This window comes from Nelusetta ayraudi, unplaced genomic scaffold (assembly GCF_046127955.1).
Source record: "Nelusetta ayraudi isolate G7.1 ecotype Tasmania unplaced genomic scaffold, CSIRO-AGI_Nayr_v1 ptg000135l, whole genome shotgun sequence".
In the NCBI taxonomy this organism is placed as follows: Eukaryota; Metazoa; Chordata; class Actinopteri; order Tetraodontiformes; family Monacanthidae; genus Nelusetta; species Nelusetta ayraudi.
Window position 1 is genome coordinate 749925 of NW_027466185.1, and position 16598 is coordinate 766522.

The 16598-nt window shown below is 41.9% G+C and overlaps 1 long non-coding RNA gene across 1 annotated transcript; it reads right to left on the reverse strand.

The window, feature by feature from the left end:
- Window positions 1–11443: 11443 nt before the first annotated feature.
- LOC142877008 (uncharacterized) lies at window positions 11444–11970 on the reverse strand. The gene is made up of 3 exons (XR_012923768.1): window positions 11869–11970; window positions 11599–11692; window positions 11444–11486 (listed from the first exon to the last, which is right to left on the reverse strand). It is a non-coding gene; the product is annotated as an uncharacterized LOC142877008 (long non-coding RNA).
- Window positions 11971–16598: the final 4628 nt, after the last annotated feature.

Here is a 16598-nt window from a genome sequence, read left to right on the forward strand (position 1 = left end):
ACTGCATGACGTCGGACCTCTGTCAGCCGGGCATCTTCAATCCCCACGCAGCAGCTTGTGTTAACTGCTTTGGCGATCTGGGTCTGAAAGCAGTGATGAGGCTGGCCGTTTGGTTGACGGCAGTCCTGATGAACGTGGTGACGCTGCGGCGTCGGTGCTGGAGTGCGCAGGGTTGTACGGTGGTAGCTTTGTTGGATGAGGGCAGGCGGGAGGAGGGAAGACAGGCATGTCCAGGAGAGGGTCCCTCGGGCCTGTAAGAGAAGGATACAGACATTTGGTGCATTTGAATGCTCGTGTGTGAGCGGCTCCTTTTCTCCCTCCTCTGGGGAGTGTGTGTGAGTGTGTGCACCCTCTGCCGTTATCTCTGTCACCCCTGTGCTCCAGCGCCCAGCGCTGTTCACACGTTTGTTTTTGTTTTTTTTACTTGTTTCCTGTCCCTGACTTCTGCTTCAGTTTTCCAAAATGAAAAACACCCTTCATGATCTTTGATGATCTGAATTGCATATTTCTTTGTTTTTTTCTTTTTTGTAACCTTTCCCTCTGCTATCTTCAATTTATCCCGGAGGTTTCTCAATTCCTCCAAACTCAGTGATCCCCCTGCTGGGAAATCATACTTTTCAACCCAAATTCCCAACATGTCAAGACAATCTGGACCATATTTTTTCCTCATGTCGTCCACAATTGGTCCCCCCTGGGGAACAGCAGCAGCCACTTTGCTCTGGTTCTTCCCCAGCACTGTCTAGTTAGACTTATTACTCTGACTTTTCACTAAGTTTTCACAAAATTCCAAGTCAGAAAATACACAGGCGTCCCCGTGCACCCCTTTTTCTTACTCTAGCAAAAAGGTGGAGAAAAAACTCACCCCTATGGTAGTTTACCTACCAGAAGCTTCCGGCTCACTTGTGGAGCGGGAATTTCAGTGTTGATTCAGAATCAACACCGACCTGACAGGCACGGTTAACGTATGCGCTCCGTCCTGCCCCGGGACCGTTCGTAGACGACAAGGAAAACAACCCACTGGTCACTGATATGTCTGAGACAAGAACAATTACTTCTCACCCGATCTCTGAATCAGCACTTCCCTTCCAGGTTCGCTTGGATAGACGTGAAGCCGATCAGATCCACTCTTAGACGCCGATCCTCTCATCTCTGAATGCTTGGTTCGAGGTACAGTGGGAACGAGGAGTTTCCTCCGTTCCTGGTCCCGGGCCCGCAACGTCCCAGAGTTCCACTGACGGGTCTCCAGCAATCCTGTTCGTGACGCCAAATTGTTGTGGAAAAGAGCGAAGAGGAATACTGGGATGATAAGTAATTTAATGAACAAACAATAAAAAAAGGGATCGGAGCTCCGAGGCACAAAACACAGTAAAATGGGAGTGCGAGTGCGAGGTGGGAAGGAGGAAGAAGGTCTCTTATACACAGGACTGGGAGGGGATAAGATAAGGAAAGAACAGGGAGGAGAACAGAGAGAGACAAACCAACGACTATACGATAGTTGACCGATTTCACAGCTCATATCCTGTACAGGGAGAGGATGAACACATCAGTGGCAGCCCATAAAACAAAGTGAAATACGATGCGTATATGTTAGCCTAGGATTCTAACAGTTTACACGTGCTACTAGTGATCACACAATATAAACCAAGATAAAGAATAACACAAGAATACTCTATCATGTTCGACCCATCTTAATAACCGAGATTTTTTTTCCAGGTGCGCTTTGCTCATCTCTTTGTACCAAATATTTAGGGGAGTTTTTATAACATCACATAGGTTATTAGAGTATATAGTCTTGAAAGCTTTGTCACCCAGCAGAGATTGAAGTGGGATATCTCGGTCAAATTCTAGCTCCTTCCATTTTGCATCGTAACCCGCCCTGCACCAGTAGACTATATACTGCAGTTGTGCTGCTTTATAGTAGTCCTCCAAGCATGGGAGTGACATCCCTCCCTGTTAAGTGTAATGTTTTGTAGCGTACCCTTGGTTTCTTGTTCTGCCATATGAATCTAGAAATGATCCGATTCCATTCACTGAATTTCTTATTGGGTATTTCTACAGGTAGCGATTGGAGTAGAAATAACAATTGTGGTAAAATAACCATTTTTTAAGTATCGATTCGGTTGTAAAAATCAAGTACTAGGGGGGTCCAACTGTCCAGATCATTTTTAATTTTGGTTGTGATGCTACCGTAGTTTACACTATATAAATCTTTGGGGGTCTTGGGAATATGAAGACCTAGGTATTTCAAAATTCTGGTTTTCCATTTAAATTTAAAGGACTTAACGTATGTTTTCTTGGTTTCTTGTATGTAATTAAAAGTAAGAGTTTGAGTTTTCTCTATGTTCAATTTGTATCCCGAATATGAACCACATTGGTCGAAGGAGGGCATTAATTTAGGGAGACTGGTATCCGGGTCGGATAAAGTCACCAGGATGTCATCTGCATATAAACATGTCTTATATTCTTTCCCCTTGAATAGTATTCCCGTGATTTCTGGGTCTTCCCTAATCTTTTGAACAAGTAGCTCTATAAATAGAGCAAACAAGATGGGGCTCAGTGGGCAGCCCTGTCAGCAACCCCTCTCCAAACGGATTGTACCTGAAAGACTGCCATTTATTCTGATCCGGGCCACAGGTGAATTTTAAACATTTTATAACTGTATTGTTAAAGCCAAAACGTTGCAGGACCAGGTATAAAAATTCCCATAGAACAGAGTCAAAAGCTTTTTCTGTGTTAAAGCTAATTGCTAAGGACATTGTGTTTCCTTTGCTCATTATATGTAACAGATGTATAGCTCGCCTAACATTGTCTTGTGTTTGTCTATTTTTAACAAAACCTGTCTGGTCCGTGTCAATTAGGTTAGGGATAATATTTTCTAGTGTGTTGACAATAATTGAAGTGAAAATTTTATAATCAGTGTTTAAAACTGAGATAGGTCTGTATGAGCTGCAATCTGTCCTAGCTTTCCCTGGTTTCAGTATTACAGATAATATGGCCTGTTTCCAAGATGGTGGGGTCTCGCCACCTTTTAAGACATAGTTAAAACAATTTAATAAATAGCAGTGGGGTCACAGAGTCCCTAAAAGTCTTATACCATTCTGCTGGTAGTCCATCTCCCCCAGCTGCTTTGCTTGTTTTCAGTTTAGAAATTGCCTTGTCGACCTCTGCATTTGTAAACTCTGTAGTTAAGCACTTATTTTGTTCTGTGACAACAGATGGCAGGTCTAGGGATTTCAAAAAATTGATTGACTGTTACTGCTTCTGCTAATTCGGGTTGAGTGTATAAATTCCTGTAGTATGATTCAAAAGACTTATGTATTGCTTCTGGCTTATAACACATCTGGTTGGTGACCGGGTCCTTTACTTTATATATGGATAAGAGTTTTTTAGCACGGGGTCCATTTTCATAGTGGGTTTGTTTGATATACTTAAGTGTAAGTTCCTCCTGGTCGTTCAGTTTCTTATGTAGTTCTGATTTTACTACGGTTATTTGTTCCAATAAGGTGGGGTCGTTAGTCTCTACATGCTTCTGTTCCAGTGAGTCTAATTTACTTGTCAAGTCATTAAGGTGTTTAAGTTTTTCTTTTTTCCTTTGTGATGCCCAACTTATAATCTTCCCACACAATACTGCTTTTCCAGCATCCCATAAAATACTCTGTGACGTCACTGTGCTACCGTTAAGGTCCGTATATTCCTTCATTTCTTTCCTAATGTAATCTTCAAATCGGGTGTCATTTTTGTGTGGGACACCTACATTTATTTTCACATATACACCTGAGTGATCTGATGTGTCGCTAACAGCAATTCTACAATCTAAAACCCTGTGTCTGTCTGTTCTGAACATAAAGAAATAATCGATCCTCGAGTAAACTGAATGAGGGTGAGAGTAAAAAGTCAATTGTTTAGTGGATGGATGAAAATCCCTCCATACATCAAACATACCAATCCTTTTAATCATCTTCTTAATATTTAGTGACTCAGGATTTGTTTTCTTTGTCGGGTTTGATGAGTCTAGAGTGGGATGCAGCTGTACATTCCAAGGGGACTCGTGCCACGCAAAGCCTATTCCGACCTGGCGATCCTGTTTGAATCCATTAGCAACCAGCTACATTACCCTGGGCAGCTTCACGGGTACAGGTGGATGTATGCTAAATGCAGAGAAAATGGACTGCGTGTGAGAAAAGAGTCTGTGCGTTTGGTTTTGAAGGAGCTGGATCCAAGAGGAGTGTCATTAAGGCAAGCGGGGCGTCTCAGACGGAGGAATTACTTCTCAAACTTCTCAACTTCATCTGGCACCTGGACTCATATGATGAACTGAAGCCATATGGTATTTGTGTGAATGGATGTATCGATGGCTTTTCAAGAAAAATAATCTGGCTCAATGCTTACACAACAAGTAGTGACCCAAAAGTAATTGGAGGGTGCTACATAGAAGCGGTACAGCGTTTTGGGGGGTGCCCTAGAGTTGTTCGAGGCGACCTTGGAACCGAAAATGGCCATATTAGAGGCTTCCAGCGTTTCCTCGTCCCTGTTCAACCAGACGACACTCTCGATAGTTACTTGGAGGGGGCCAGCACCGCCAATCAAAGAATTGAATATTGGTGGGGTTTCCTGCGTGGCCAGTGCATGGAGTTCTGGTTAGCCTTGTTATCAGACCTCAGAGACAACGGGCATTTTGATGGCGAGTTTCTGGACAAAAGTCTCCTGCAGTTTTGTTGTATGGGCCTCCATACAGGTGAGTTCATGAATAATGTTTTATTTTCATTTTGTGCGCATGTGTATGTGAGTGAGAGAGAGGGGAGGGAGGACAGAAACGGGAAAGGGGGTGTTGGGAAGACAGACAGACAGAGACGGGAGGAAAGGAAAAAGAATGCTAAAGAGAAGGGGTAGAAAAGGGAAAGGAACAGAGATGGAAGGGGAGAGAGATGGAACAGAAGGGTAGAAACAGAGAGGATAAGAGATGGGGAGAAAGGGGGGGGGAGGGATGAACAGAGACAGGGAGGGAGGGAGAGGGTGGGGTTGCTCATGTGTGAATGCTGTAATTTAGTGTTTTATTTATGTTCTGCTGGCACAGCTCTTCCTAAATGTATACATTTTCTACAGGATGAGTTGGATGACACTGCACAGGTGTGGAATGCACACAACATCAGGCCATCAAGAAACCTGAACGTCCCCAGCGGTCGGCCTAATGTGATGCATGCTGTTCCTGAACTTGACCGAACAACAGCTTTTCTCTCCCCTGTTGAAGATGAACACATTCAACTGTGCAAAAATGAATGTGTCTTTCGGCTGGCTGTACCATGTAATCCAGATATTTATGAACTCTGGATCATCTTTATGGCTGAGTCCCATCTTGCTCCACCAACAGATCCGTATCAGGCTGTGAACTTGTATTTGCACCTAAGAGAGGCCATCACTGCATCTCTCTAAACCACCCGACCCTCTCCACAGGATGGACACTTATTCCACTGCAGTGCGCCTCCCCCTGACCCTATCCAGAGAATGGACACTAAATTGTTGTGAACCTCCTGTTATTTTGTGTATTGTTAAATCTCTAGTGTTCCTTTTAAAAATACACAGGGATATTGGTTATTTACTGCACTCCTTTGTTTCTGTTATTACGTAATCCTTATGGTGATGCTATTTACTGAATTTACTTTTTGACCTGAAGGTCGTGTGTGCAAAGAGCTGTTAAATAAAAGTAGCCATGTGAAAGAACTTAACTATGTTCAGAACCAAGTTGTTGAAACATTGAGAAACACAGAAGCACAAGGTTACTTTAAGATTTACTTTAATTATTCTTCACTTCCATGAATTAATGAACATTAATGTGATTCTTCAACGTGATAAGTCAACAATTCCTGAAAAATTAAACCGGTGTTGGACAACTCGTTCTGAATGCTTGGTTAGAGTAAACAGATGGACCTGTAAGCAGTCATTTTCAAAACAACATTTTCACTTTCAACAACAAAAAAAAAACACCCTCATAAAACTCTGCTGAAGCATTTACTATTCTGTAACACAGGTGTAACTATGGAAGCAGATAGTTACCATAATCCAAATAAAAATGCAATAGCAGAAATGCTTTTTCATTTTAAGAACGAAGCTGCATTATTTGACTCATAATTAAAATCATTAATAAATATTGCTATATGCATTTTCATTTTCTTATTCGTGTCGCACCTTTTATGACACAATCAAAAAGAAAACTGAGATCATTGCTTTTTAATTTTCGTGGTCCTGCCCTGCACAAGAGTTACCACAACTCGAAAACGAAATCGCAATCTCAAAGTAAGCGCGCGGCGCAGGAAAGTGACGTCAGCAGCTCTCCACCTGTGGGTATGGCGGTATGACGCCAAGTGTCATTTGCCTCCTGTTATGTGTAAATTCTAATGTTTGTGAATTTAATAAAGATATAAATATATATATATATATATATACATATATATATAAATATATTTATATATATATGTTTTTTTTTTATTTAAAAAGAAAAGAAAAGAAAAAAAAGGTATGGCGGTATGACACCACTTTGCCCTCGTTACTTCTTTCACGTCATTGAAGTTGCCGGTAATCGAGATTTAAATCGCCGAAAAACGTGGACCACTGACAGATCTCGCACCAGCATCTGCCACCAGTCGACGGATTGATCTGTTGCTTCGCATCCTTCGTCGGATGGACTGGTGGCCGACGCCGAACGGAAGCAATGATCCGTTGCATCGCATCCTGCGACGGATGGACTGGTGGCCGACGCCGAACAGCTGTTACTCCACCCATGTAACAAATAGCTTTAGCTTTGATGTTGTGCTGGTGCATCAAGGTGTTCCATAACTGACAACAGGTTGGCTAGGGCAACCTTGTTTGCGTCCGTATCTGGGACGGCAGAATACCTGCTCAACTCGGTCCCGAGCATCAGATTCAGATACACTATTCAACTCCACCTGGGAAGCTAAATCCAGCAGGGTTTGAACAATTGTGTCAATGTGCGCCATGCTCAAATCTGTCCGACCAACGAGATCCGTCAGTGGTCCACGTTTTTCGGCGATTTAAATCTCGTTTACCGGCAACTTCAATGACGTGAAAAGTAACGATGGCAAAGTGGTGTCATACCGCTATACCTTTTTTTTGTTTTGTTTTGTTTTTTTAAATATACAGTATATATATATACATTTATTAAATTCACAAACATTAGAATTTACACATAACAGGAGGCAAATGACACTTGGCGTCATACCGCCATACCCACAGGTGGAGAGCTGCTGACGTCACTTTCCTGCGCCGCGCGCTTACTTTGAGATTGCAATTTCGTTTTAGAGTTGTGGTAACTCTTGTGCAGGGCAGGACCACGAAAATTAAAAAGCAATGCTCTCAGTTTTCTTTTTGATTGTGTCATAAAAGATGCGACACGAATAAGAAAATGAAAATGCATTTAGGAATATTTATTAATGATTTTAATTATGAGTCAAATAATGCAGCTTTGTTCTTAAAATGAAAAAGCATTCTGCTATTGCATTTTCATTTTTGAATTTTACATTTCATATTGAATTTTGGTAACTCTTTGCTGGTGCATGTTTTGAAAATTAAATCTCAAATGTGTTTTCCTTCATTTGAATTAAGTACAAGAATGAGCAGTCTTGAAGAAGAAAATGAAAATGCAGATTGAATGACTTATTAACCATTTTAATTATGAGTCAAATAATGCAGCTTCGTTCTTAAAATGAAAAAGCATTTCTGTTATTATATTCTTATTTTAATTTGGATTATGGTAACTGCTTCCATATAAAACAAATACATCCATAAATATATACAATGTGAGAATTGTTTCTTGCAAGAGCTGTACTTCAACCCATGACCATCGATAAAAGTGTACACATCTAATCGTAAACAATCTGCTGCAACCTGAATTTCCACTTCTGTGTCTATAAACCAGTCACAGCTTGACTGATGGCTCTGAAGAAGCAGTTTCCATCAGCCTCTACATTCTCATTTGTACACGGCGAACCTAATGGGCCTTTGCAATCAGAAATTGGAAAACTCGCACGGTCCAAATGAATCTTCAAGTTTTTGCAAAGGTCTAAACAAACATCAACATCAAGGGGAGAGAAGTTACACTCTTCATTGGTCACAGCACTGACAAACTCTACGTCAGAATTATCCATGTCAAAGTGAGGAGTTTTGCTCTTCTGAAGTGACTCACTGTTGCCAGCTGGTGCTGGAATTTTAAACCGTGACCGGTTTCGCCTTGATGAAAAGAACCATGCAGAACCTTGGCTAATCTAAAACCAGTGCCATGATCTGCCACTGCATCTTCACTAGTACTAACTGATGATGGATCACAAATCACATGTGCGAGGCGTAGAACGAGCGGAGCAGTCAGAGGCAACAGAAGAAGAAAGAAAAGCCTCCTTAGCTTAGTTGATCTTCTGTGTTGCCTCCTGGACGGTGCTGGCCTCCTCTGGCTTGGTGCTGGCAACCACGGGAGCCACAGGAACCACGGGCACAGCTCTGGTCATCTGTGGCTTCGCCTCCACCTGATTAAAATAAGAAAGATGTGATTTTATGCCAATAAACATAGAAAGGAAAACACTAGGCTTTACACGATCACGATTTTTGTGCCGATCACCGATCAGTGAGTTTAAATAAACCGATCACCGATCCGATCACGTTAGGGGCAATAAATACTTGTTTCTGTACATCCCTTGCCTTCTCAGGAGCACCGTCTAAAGTTGTTTGCTTTAGCATCCGTTTCAGAGTTTGCTTTTCTTTTTCTTTCTCTGCGCTGCGTTTCTTAAACTCGACATGCTCCTCTGTGTGTATCTTTTCCAAGTGCCTGATTAAATTTGTGGTGTTGAAATTTTTTTACCAAAGTTCCCCCGCGAAGTACTGTAGCGTTGCATATATTGCAGATAGCTTGTGCTATGTCTGTTTCTCTCACTTTGAAAAACTTCCACACTCCCGACACGTTTGTTTGTGTCGCCCATGGATGTTGCTGTCGTGAAGATTCAAAGAAACTTTATTGTCCGTCACAAAGCGACAGTACTCAAAACAGGAAGAGGCACGAAGACGAAAATGAAGGTTTTTGAATCATGAATCATTAGCTCTCGGATACAAACAAATAAACATGTCGATGCTGTAAAACTACTTTGGAGGAAATGAGACAGATTAAAAAAGTTTCAACACGACCATGACGTCATTGATCGGTGATTCATGACATGACGCCCGATCACGAACGTTTCAAAAAATGCCAAATATCGGCCGATCCGATACAGCCGATAAGATCGGTGTAAAGCCTAGAAAACACACACAGGTGATGAAGTGGAAATGAATAAGTACAAACCTGCTGCACTGCTGTGACATTGCTGGAGGCAGACTCAGTCATGTGGACAGTTGAACGTGTTGCCCACACCTGCAAATACAAGGACACAAAGTAACGTTTAAAGAACTGCATTTATTGTCCTATCACAAAGATGCACACAATGAAATACACATATCCCAAATACCAACATGTCACTTGTTTGTTTTGGTTTTTGAGGCAACGCGTGCTGATCGACGTCTCAGGCTGGACATCTGGAAGAACATAAAGAAATTAATTCATAAACAAAGTAACACACTAATTAAACTGTACATGTACTGTACATATGTGATCTTGTGTTGATAATAGGGGTGGGGCGATACGGCTAACCCACGATTCGATACTGTGACGATATTTGGCCCACGATAATGACAACATCACGACACACGATATCTTCGAAATTTTGCAGACGATATTGTCATAACCCGGCTCAAGAGTTATGACAATAACGGAAGGGACACTGCGGATTGCGATTCATCAAAAGGTTTATTATAACAAAATAGATAATTGTAAGCAAAATAATGAAATATATGGTGTGGTTTGTCAGTATTCATCAGTAATGTAAGTGTGGATGAGTGAATAATAGGATGTGGGGTGTTGTCAGGTGCAAAACAGAACAAAAGAAGCTGAGAGTCGGCCAGACGCCCATGGCTGCTGGATGGAGAATGGGGAAGAGACCGAGCGGCACACGCAGTCGGCCTTTTATCCTGCGGGGGGCATCAGCACAGGTGTCCTAATCGGAAGATGGCACTCCCACATCCACCGCTACCTAGAAATGGGAAAACAGCTGGGAGCCACAACAAGTTATATAGAGACAGGGTCATCACAATATGTGACTGAAAAAGAAAAAAATACCCATAAAAAGGAAAATGCCTGTGATCTTGCATTTATTCCAAAACTTTGTATAATGTACAAACAAACGTGCACTGCACAAGCAAACATATTAAAGTGCATGAACAATAATAACTTTCATGTAAACAAGGACAGTGCTTTCTGGTAATGTAAAGTCAGTAGCAACTTGTCTTATCTCAACTTGGGGACTTGGGATATACAAACCGACGGGAAAATGAGAGAGGGAAAAAAATCCTTTCACTGCCCCGATTCTGAAAATCAATAAAAAATGATGCAGACAAAATAAATAAATAAATAACCGCGTCCCAAAATATACGGGACAAAGTGAAGTGCGTCCCCCATCAGTTCATTACGGGACAGGCTTTTTAGTTGCCAAATATGGGACAATCGCGTATTTTACGGGAGGGTTGGCAACCCTATCTAGACCACAGACGGAAATTAAATGAGGTTTTGTCATTTTCCCTAAAAAACGGGACAAATTGTGTCCCGGGAGAGATTTTGTCTTTCCCGGGACAGGTGGACAGGTGGTGTTTGGAAAAAAATATTGATATTTGCCGTCAGTGTATCGATTATTTATTGCGACAGAAAGCACAACAATATATTGCAATATTGATTTTTTTTTTCACCCACCCCTAGTTGATAAGTGTATGAATAATTGTGTGAATGTTACCGTGGCAGCTGGGGAAACCCTGCCAGATGACTCCACGACGGTCTCCATGTGGTCCAGCAGCACAGCCTCACTGAACCACACAGGATTGGACGGGATGTCTGTGTGAAATGCAGTCTCAACAGCTGTTGGTACTGTCTATAAAAAAAGAGGAGAGGAAATCAGAGTCAACTTAGGATAAGTGTTCATTTTTAAAATAAAAAGTTGCACTGTTTGACAAATACACGATTGGGGGGAAAAAAAAAAGAGAGGGATGAACAGGTTACCTCAACCTCCTGTCCAACAAGAGTCCATTCAGGAGCAGGTCCATACACTGGCATGTAGACAGGACCTGTCACAACCACTCTGGGAGACACCCTGGGCGCTGATTGGTTGTGGCACAACACCCCTGGCCTAGGTGAAGGGGGTGTGAGCTGATGGAGCATGCAGCATGCAGAAGCTCCACCAAAATCAGTCCTGAGGTGCACCTGAACAGAAAACAACATGTTAACACATATTTGTCAAATCAAATGAAGAGCAAGTAAGGCTGAAGAAGGCAAAACTTACACCATCATAACACCACCATGTACAGCTGACGAAGGGGGAGGTGATCGGCCATATACACAAATGTTAAACCTGGAAGAAGTGTCACATAATCAATTATGTAATCACACAATTCTAAGAAATATCTGTTAGCACAGTGTCACTGAAGAGAAAAAAATACAACAAAAATATGTATTTTACACACCCATGCGTGCAGCAACACGATGATATACTTGACGTAGCGCTGTTTGTAGTTCTGGCTTGACAGTCAGGCGAGGTGGAAAGTCAAGCACAAACACCTACAAAATAGTTGTATAAAAAAAAAAAAAAACCCAAACAAACATAAAAATGCAAAATAAATTCATGAATATTCATGTCATTGAACTATGGATCATGGAATTACTTGATATTGATAAAACAAAGTGGCGATGACATTCATGTGTTCAAATTTGTTTGTCACAGCAGATAAACAAACCTTGGGCCAGCGGTCCAACACAGTTGCCAGTAGCGCAGCAAAATCCTGGGCGGAGTCTGTTACAAGCCCGTGTTCAAGGTTGTTGCCCGGGGCGAGAACACAAAACCATCCACAAGTGGACAGAGATGTGAGTCTCCCACCACCAGAACAAAAACAGAAAGAAACTCGTGGCTTGACAAAATCACGACCCATACCTTCTTGTCTGGTTGCTGGGCCTTAAGAACGAACTTGCACTGTTTTGTCAGTCAGTAGCAAAACGGGCCATCTTCGCACCCAGGTCGCTGACCAGTACCACGCCCTGTGTAAATTGACAAAAAAGAAAACTCTAAATATGTTTTTGTAAGATTTATTTGGAATACAACATAACAACACAGGCAGAACATGAAATCATGAACGTGGAAGTACTCACAATGTTCAAAGTCCTTCCGAGGTGGAAAAGGTGTCCAATCCCGTTTTTGCTCCAGGCGTCGTTTCATGGCCAGAGAGCGACGGAATGCCTTGGTGTTCGGCATCTGAACAATGAAATGAAAGATTGTGTCATTTTCAATGAAGGACAATGATAACACAAGTTTACAGAAAAAAGTGATGTTTTCTCACACACGACATCAAAACACAGAAAGGTTTCTGTACCTTTGCAGCTGGAGACGATGAGCTTAAATCAAAAAAGTAAAAGAAAATGTGTATGTGTACTCTTGGACCCTAACCCTAATGCCATACAAGTCTATGGGGTGAAATTTCAACTTTGTCCTACAGATATGGGGCCACTTGCTTTTTCATCAGGAGCCCCCAAGAAGCGCCCACGCCAAATTTGGGGCTTCGAGTACTTGAGGAACCCCGAAACCCTAACCCTAATTTCAGCTAAGCCTAACCCTAACCCTAGTTTCAGCCTTATTTTTAACCCTAATTCAATGCAAGTCTATGGGGTGAATTTTCAACTTTGTCATAGAGACATGGGGCCACTTGCTTTTTCATCAGGAGCCCCCAAGAAGCGCCCACGCCAAATTTGGGGCTTCTAGTACTTGAGGAACCCCGAAACCCTAACCCAAATTTCAGCTAACCCTAACCCTAACCCTAACCCTAGTTTCAGCCTTATTGTTAACCCTAATTCAATGCAAGTCTACGGGGTGAATTTTCAACTTTGTCCTCGAGACATGGGGACACTTGCTTTATCATCAGTAGCCCTCAAGAAGCGCCCACGCTAGATTTGGGGCTTCTAGCCAATGAGGAAAAATTTGGAGCAGACACAACAGGTTTACAGCTGAGAAGGCACTTAAGATCCTCAAAGGACTGTTGCCACTCACTAGACCAAACAAATGGTTTCAATGGACTGGTTAATTCTTCTCTCGTGGCCGGCAGCTCCACTGCCTTAGTGCTGGAGATGAACGCTCAGGGGCGCCGCCAGGAATTTTGGGCCCCCTGAAAAAAAACAAAAACAAATGGGCCTCCTTTGCGCAGCGCTTGTCAAAAGCTTCACATCATTCACAGTATAGCTCAATAATAGTGCTTGAGTCCATCTTTGACAGTGTCAATGTATTTTTATTGTGAATTCTCCACAAAACAAACTCTTAACATTGATGAATGATTCATGAAAAAAACACTTGATGTTTCTCGGACAAAGTTGAGCTTTGACCTTCATAGACTTGCACTGCATTAGGGTTTAGCGATAAGGCTGGAATTAGAGTGAGGGTTTCGGGGTTCCTCATGGGCTAGAAGCCCCAAATTTGGCATGGGTGTGTCCAGGAGGATCCTGATGAACCTGAAAGTGGCCCCATGGCTCTAGGACAAATTTGACCTTTGACCTCCATAGACTTGCATTGAATTAGGGTTAACGATAAGGCTGAAACTAGGGTTAGCTGAAATTAGGGTTAGGGTTTTGGGGTTCCTCAAGAACTAGAAGCCCCAAATTTGGCGTGTGCGCTTCTTGGGGGCTCCTGATGAAAAAGCAAGTGGCCCCATGTCTCTAGGACAAAGTTGACCATTGACCCTCATAGACTTGTATGGCATTAGGGTTAGCGATAAGGCTGGAATTAGAGTGAGGGTTTCGGGGTTCCTCATGGGCTTGAAGCCCCAAATTTGGTGTGGGTGTGTCCAGGAGGATCCTGATGAACCTGAAAGTGGCCCCATGTCCCTAGGACAAAGTTGACCTTTGACCCTCATAGACTTGTATGGCATTAGGGTTATCGATAAGCGATACAAACCTGGTGAGTTTAAGACTTAGTGACTCTACGTACATGAATGTATGGGGTACCCCGTCCTTACTTTGTTCCAACCTTCCCTCCACAAACCTGGCTGTCCAGTGCAGAAGTCAAAGTGAGAGAGAGAACAAAGAAGGAGGAGGGCCTGTGACGCCGCTGCTGATTGGCTCGTTGGTCGGTTGAATGAGCCAATTCTAGAGCTCCCCTCGGTGTCCACACACTGCAAAATATATCTAAGAAATAAACACTTAAATTGAGAAAGAACAGGCTAGAAACAAGTCAAATTATCTGCCAATGCAGTAAGATATTTAGACTTGGTAAGATTTCTTAAAATAAGACGATATATCTAGGCATTTGAAGAATGGAAAAACTCTTGAAATAAACAGTAAAGCACTCATTCCAAGGACTGTACTAAGTCAAATAAACTTGATACTAGCTTCTCAATTCTTTTTTCACGTTTGCTTCTTTCTTAATTTGAATGAAAAGATCTTAAAACCAGACCTACTAACAGTGCAATTCTTCTTAATTTAAGTGTTCACAATATTAGCTTTTTTTTCTCAAAATGAGACAAAGCATCCACCCCCCCTACGCCCATTCCCCCCAAAAAAAAATAATTCAGCAAACAGAATTAATATTGTCAACAACTATTTATTCACTTAAATTGCTGACAGTGCCTTCACTGCCTTGTAATAAAAACGTCACTAAGGCATTGCATCTTAAAACAATCTCAAGCAATCATTTCTAGAACGCAAGTAATGTTGTGTTGTTACAATATTCACCGTCATCATTATTGAATATTGATTCAGATTCCCTGACACAAAAAAAACAAAAACAGTATGGGGACAGCATATAGTGTTGTGTTCCTATCACCACTGATAACATGTTTGTTCCAACAGACTCCCACCCACCCTCAAGTTACAACTACCAGGGGAGTGTATCACTACCTATGCCTAGTACACAGCTCTACTCCCCAATAAAATCTTTCCATTCTGCCATGGTCTTTTTTGTATGAGGCTGTGGTGTCTCACTCATGGATAGTGTCCTGTAGCACTTCTGTCTGAATGACAGAGAGAAGGGTTGCCACACACTTTTGGATATGTGAGGTGCAGGGCATAGTAGTAACCCATCAGATGAAGCAGACCGTCACTCAAGTCTTCCGTGGCTCCAAGACAGATGAGACAGCGGGTCCCATCAAACAGCAACACAGGGCTGCAGAAAGACCTCTTCTGCGAGTACATTGTGGGATCTTCTGTTGGCTAAAGAAAAAGAAGAAGGAAACGCCACATCCATGCATGGAACTATGAAGTGTTGAATGTGAGAAAATGCGAACAAACTTTCACCTGAATGACATGAAGCAGTGCCTCACTGGCATGTCCCAGCTTCTTTGGTGGTGGACTTGGTGAAGGAAAGAGTGTGGGGAGTGCCCTGAGCAGCGCGATGGAATATTCCACTGGAATAGAACAAATCAACTTTGAGTTCAAAGTTAGTCTTCCTAAAAATGAGTCTTATTAGGTTTGTGTTGATCACAAAAAAAATCTTATTTTTTCAGCATGAAGAGTATTACCATTCTGCATCTATTCATTCAGCGCAACATAAACCATCCTATGTCCAAGGAAACAGCTACACAGTCAATTAGAGACACAGCAAAATGACTCACCTACATCCAGCGTTATGCGTGGCTTCATCACTTCATTTTTTTTCCAAACACCATAAAATTACACATTGGTGCAGAAGTCTTCCCATCTCTTTTTTTAGTTCATCAATGAATTTTCTGTTGCCCTTATCCAGAATGCGCCGCAGCTCATTCATCGCCTATAATGCAAGTCAGTGTTAAAATCTGCAAAAATGCTTGCTTTCCATCATAAACCAAAACAAGTTAATCACTTACACGATAAAGATCCTTGACACATGGATATGCATCCAGGATCTTTGTTGGCCTTGTCCTGTTCTTTCAGAACATCACTATCAATGAAGGATCTTCTTGCTTGAAACTGCAGGTCAAGAATTTGGGAGACAGCATCTTGGTTGGGTTTTGGTTTCTTGTACAGCTCCTGCAGGGTCTGATAATGTCTGGCCTGTGCTGTCAGACCATCTTTGGCTGATGAAATGGAGGAGACAAATCAGTAAATCAGTCAAATGGATGAAATTGTTTGGAGCATCAAAATATATCAAATGACAATTCAAATGTAAAAATGCCTGTGATATATCATGATATCCAAAACTATCATAACATTGCCTAGCTTTCATACATTATCATTATTATTAAAATGGACATGTTTCTACTTATGTGAAGTGTGGCCATTATCAGGTGTGTGACACAAAATAATTGTTGATCCACCAATTGAGTCTGCATCATGATCTTCTTCTTGGTCACTTGCTGAGAAGTCAATGCAATGCCTTTTCTTCTTGTGGCCCCTCTCTGGTGAATCTCTTGTGAAGATTCTTGTAAGTGCTCGCCTGTGGTAAATAAAATTTCACTCATTGAAAGAACAAATAAAGATGGAAAGTGAACATGCACAGATAAAAAAAGTATCA